This window comes from Montipora foliosa, chromosome 6 (assembly GCF_036669935.1).
Source record: "Montipora foliosa isolate CH-2021 chromosome 6, ASM3666993v2, whole genome shotgun sequence".
Lineage (NCBI taxonomy): Eukaryota > Metazoa > Cnidaria > Anthozoa > Scleractinia > Acroporidae > Montipora > Montipora foliosa.
In genome coordinates, this window is record NC_090874.1 from 13,109,562 (window position 1) to 13,114,561 (window position 5,000).

The following is a 5,000-nucleotide window of genomic DNA, read 5'->3' on the forward strand; positions in this document are numbered from 1 at the left end:
ATATAGAGAACATATGAGGCGAAGTTTAGGTCTAAAAATTTGCTAGAAAATGGAAATAAAAATTAATGAAACTTACCATGTGCTGAGTAGTTGTTGTCTTTAATACGTACACGAAGTTTCGGAAAAAATGGTCCCCGTTCACCTTCCTTCATAGTATAATGAGAAGGTAGGAGACGGAAGCCAGCGTCGGGACTCCGATCGACCCAAAACAAGTATGATTTGTTTCGCGAAAATCGAATCCAGTGGCTTAATAAACACGCCAGGCTCGTGGAACATGAATTTCTCTAAACCATGAATCCACTGAAGCATCTCCAGGTAGCAACGCGAAGCCACCAAGCTCCGTAGAACTTGTAAGTTAACCTGCTAAAATGACGGCCTAAAACCGTTGTCCTCGCAAAGTGTCCAAAAAATGGCACTGAACTCAGAACGCCTGGTGACGAGTATAACAAGGCCCCCTGGAGGGAGGGGAGTCCCAAATTGCTCAAAACAAAACTCACTGAGCAATTTGGGACTCCCCTACCTCCTGGGGGACTTATTATATTCATCACCAGGCGTCCCGTGGTTACAGTTGATGCAGTATTAAAAATCATTAAAAACGTCAGTCTGTAAAATGCCCAAGTTTTGTTTATAAATTCCTTATTTTATTTTGTCGAAATTTGCAAAAAAGCTACTTCATTAGTGTACATAAACTGTTCGTAATTATTTTTACAATTATTTCAGTGTCAAAAAATGGATCCTTGCTTGAAGGTGGTATTCACCAAATTCGTAAGCTAACTAGCAATACTAATACTGTTGAAAATTCTCCTGACTCAAGCAAAGATAGAATCCATTCTGTTTACTCCACAAATCATATTGTTTAACTTACAAGCTACCATTTAATTTTTTCATTCACTGCTTTTAATTCTCACTAAAGAAAGTTCCTGTTGGTAGTTTGATACTCTATATATCATTACAAAAAATATTAGAATGACAACAAAATGGGTGCTCGCTGATATAACGACATTTCTGAGTTATCTAGCATCGAGTTTACTTCACCCCGTTCTATCTGTATAACTAACTATCGTTGCCAAAGAAGGTAGTTAAAAATATCACTGAGTAAACAGCCCACTTCGTCATTGTTATGAATTCATTTTATTTATGTTGTTCTTAGTTCGTAAGTTTGAAGAAAGCTACTACTTAGATTTACAGAAAGTTCCTGTTGGTACTTTGATACTCTTTATACGACTTACTGTATTTATGCTGCTTTCGTAAAATAAAGTGGTGATACACTGTTTATAACATATAAGGCAAAATTACTAAATGCTGATTGGCTGGGACGGAGGGCATTATTCATTAATTTTGGTAATCACCCAGCGCAAAATTACTTAAACTTCATTGGTTTTTAAGTTGCTTAGCAACAGCGAAGAAATTGTTCAAACAATGGCATCTCAATGCGAAGCGGCGAACGATGAATTTATTGAAGAACTGAGACAAATCAGCGAAAATGGAAACACCCAAAAAAGCACAAAACACTGGGAAAACGTTTCTCTGTAGTGGGCGAATGAAAGAAAGTAGAAAAAAACTTGGGAAACCCTTGACTCGGGGGACGAGCGAGAACAACAAATGATTTCAGGAATCGTTGACAACCAGAAAACATTGAGAAACTTTGTAATATGCTGTATTCTAATGTTATAATTTCATTGATAGCGAATGCTTTTCTTTGTCGTTGTTGTAAAAAAACAAAATTTCGTCATTCAGCTGATTCGTGGGTTTTACAGACGCTGACTTAACACCGAAATGCTTCCTACGAAACTGCGCAACAGAGTGCGTTTTTGACCTTCTTTAATCAAAACAGAAAATCATTGTATTTCTTTGCTACACTGTTGCAACCAGGTATTTTGACTCTTTCTCTACACCTGGACTCTATGCCAGCTGAATCCTAATTAATACGCTGCCCACAAAATACTGAATTAGGCTTGTATTGGGCTTGGATTGTCTGCATGTGTGTTACCAGGCAAATGATACGCCTTCCTAGTACCCCCTTACCAAACATTTGCACCGGTTTATGAGGTCAACAACAATGCTTTGCAGGGTAGCTACAGGGTAAAATATTCAATTTATCCTATAGTGAATGGAAGAGTGCACACCTAGCAACTAAACACGTGTACTCATTGATTTTTATTTATTGTCATCACTTCCATAACATTCAAAAAGAGCAAAATTACAAAGACGGAACTTTTTAATATTTTGCAGCTGTCCTCTCTCAAACGAAAAAAAATGTCTCAATTCTCAATTAGCCATTTTATCCTCTATGATATGAGGCGTACCTGCTACTGCTACAGAATGAAAAGCAACGCTATTTATGGATATCAGTATTGCATATTGTCTCGTAGAAGGGGAAACTTTACTTCTCGAATTTAACAAACATGTCGGAAGAGATGAATTCGTCTGCGCAAGACGAAACAGAACACGGCTCAAGAGCTCTCTTGTTAACATGATCATGAACAGCATCGCCTGTCTATTCACAATTCCCACTAAATGTGTTGTTGATACGTGCTATAAAAAGAAAACTCAGTATTCAGAGTAACGCAAATGTTATGTCAGTTTTCTTTTTTAATAAGAGCACTTGTAATTTTTTTTGTTCATTGAGTTTACCGAACAGCAAAAACGGAATCATTCAAAGTAAAGACTATTAAAAATCCCTATCTACAGTAAGTAAGCAATAATTTTTCTTAATGTAACCTTTCGTAACACTTAAAAAAAAAACCAAATTTACAAAGATGGGAACTTTTAAATATTTTGCAGCTGTCTTCACTTTCGATGTGGAGATTTCATTTTGTTTTACTCTCACACGAAAAAAAAGCATATCTTACTTCCGAATTAGCCATTTAATCCCCTATCCTATGAGGTGTACCTCCTACTGCTATCAGTGAAATTAAAAGCAACGCTACTTATGGATATCATTGCATTTGTCGCGCAAAATGGCAAACTTAACCGCCTCGAATTTAACAAGCATTTCGAAAGCGATGAATTCTACGCAAGACAAAACACAACACGGCTTCAGAGTGGTCTTTTTAATCGTTAACATAACGATGAACAGCATCACCTGCCCATTCACAATTGCACTAAATGTGTTGGTGATACTTACTATAAAAAGAAGACGTAGTCTTCAGAGTAACGCGAACATAATGTTGGCATGTTTGGCAGTCACTGACGTATTGATAGGTCTGGAAGTCCAGCCAGCACTCATTATTTGGAAAATATCCCTGTTAGTTGGTACCAAGGACAATTTTTCCGAATTCGGCAAGTTCCAAGAGTTCTTCGTTCCCTGGTTAGTTCTTTCTGCGTGTCTGCATCTGATGGCAGTTGTTTGGGAGAGACTGGTAGCCATCAAATTTCCGTATCGCTACCCCCATGTTGTGACAAAAAGAAACATTAAGTTAGCAATCTTGTTTTGTTGGATATAAATAGTTTACTTCATAGAAAGTGCGGCGTACGGGGTTTTATGCACGAGTTGTTTGTGTCAAAAACCCGAACGAGCGAGGAACGAGCGAGTGAGGGTTTTTGACACAAACAACGAGTGAATAAAACCCCGTACAAAGCACTTTCTATGTCGTAAACTCTTTATTACACATAACATGAGAATTTTCATTAAAATAGTTTTCTGAACGCGAATTAGAAACAAAAACTCACTAACAATAGAACCAAATGCAAATTTAATTTAATTCAATAACAAAGTACGATTTGCACGATTTGCACGATTTGCACGAGATGCACGAGTGATTGGCATGGAAACGCCTTTACGCTATCGCTGATTGGTTATACTTTCACATGTGAAATAGCTGTACGCCATTCTGATTGGCTGTATAGGTCTTTTTCACATGTGAAAATAAAGCGTATAGATTTGTACAAATGAGCTTTATGGAATAAAATTCTCATGTTATGTGTAATAAACAGTGGTTCATGTCGTATTGTGATGTATGTAATAGGTAGAAAAAGTGTTATATACGGTATATTTGCTACACATATACCAATAACGTGCGTAATTTTCGTTTCTTCTTCTTATATTGTCCTGTACTCTGAGACCCGTCGGCATCAAAGGATGAGCAAGAGCCAACGGATTTCGCAAGAACATGCAGAAAAGTTCTTAAAGGATAGCAAAGCGCTGAAGACAACTGTATTAGTAGTAGCTGCTGTTGGATTGTGCTTCTTACCCATGAGTTTGTACATTATACTGATAAATTATCACAAAAGACTCTATCTTGTGCGAGAAATGCCTTATACCTTTATTACGACTAACTCGCTTCTTAATCCATTGATATATTGCTGGCGACAACGAGAACTAAGGAAGTCTATATTTAAACCTTTGTCACAAGCAGTGCTTCCCATAAATTAGAATTTGTTCCTCATGACTCGTTGCCGGAAAAGAGACATGTAAAATAAAAATAAAAAACCCTGTCGAGAAAAGGAACGCGGAACACCGGGCGTTCTGGAAAATAGAATTTTTTTTGGAGGTGGGATATGATATTTGTGTTCTGAAACGTTTGACGGTCTGCTGTCAGTGCAAAGGAAAGCAAGGATAACAATGGAAATAGATTGCCGCATGGAAAGACGATTTGATAATATAATTTTCAACATTTAAATCCCATTTTGAAAAGTGGGATGGGTAGGTAAAATGAATAATGAAATAAACTTTATAACTTAGCGTGCGTGCTAGTCCAATCCAAATCTTATTAAGCTACTATATCAGTGGTGTACTTCTCTATATACGTTGCAGGTAAAATTCGGTCTCAGGTTGAATCCGTTTTTACCTAGGTTAAATTGGTGATCCTCATTTTATCTAAGTTGAATATGCACTCTACCGAGTTTAAAGCAGCTATCTTCCCCCAAAAAAGTGCTATACCTACCCTCCTCAAGCACTGTCTTACACATTTCAACACATCTTCTTAATGTTTCGTATCATCCTATCGGTTTCTGTATTCATAGTCGACTTATCCATTCAGTGTTAACGTTACAGTATA

The 5,000-nt window shown here is 37.2% G+C and overlaps 1 protein-coding gene across 1 annotated transcript in view; it reads right to left on the bottom strand.

Moving 5' to 3' along the window:
* Nucleotides 1-2,169: 2,169 nt before the first annotated feature.
* LOC138006739 (zinc finger protein 709-like) overlaps nucleotides 2,170-5,000 on the bottom strand; it is a 24,708-nt gene continuing 21,877 nt past the window's right edge. The window contains exon 4 of the transcript XR_011123931.1: nucleotides 2,170-3,385. The gene's annotated coding sequence lies outside the window, so the exon portion shown is untranslated. The remainder of the gene's footprint in view (nucleotides 3,386-5,000) is intronic.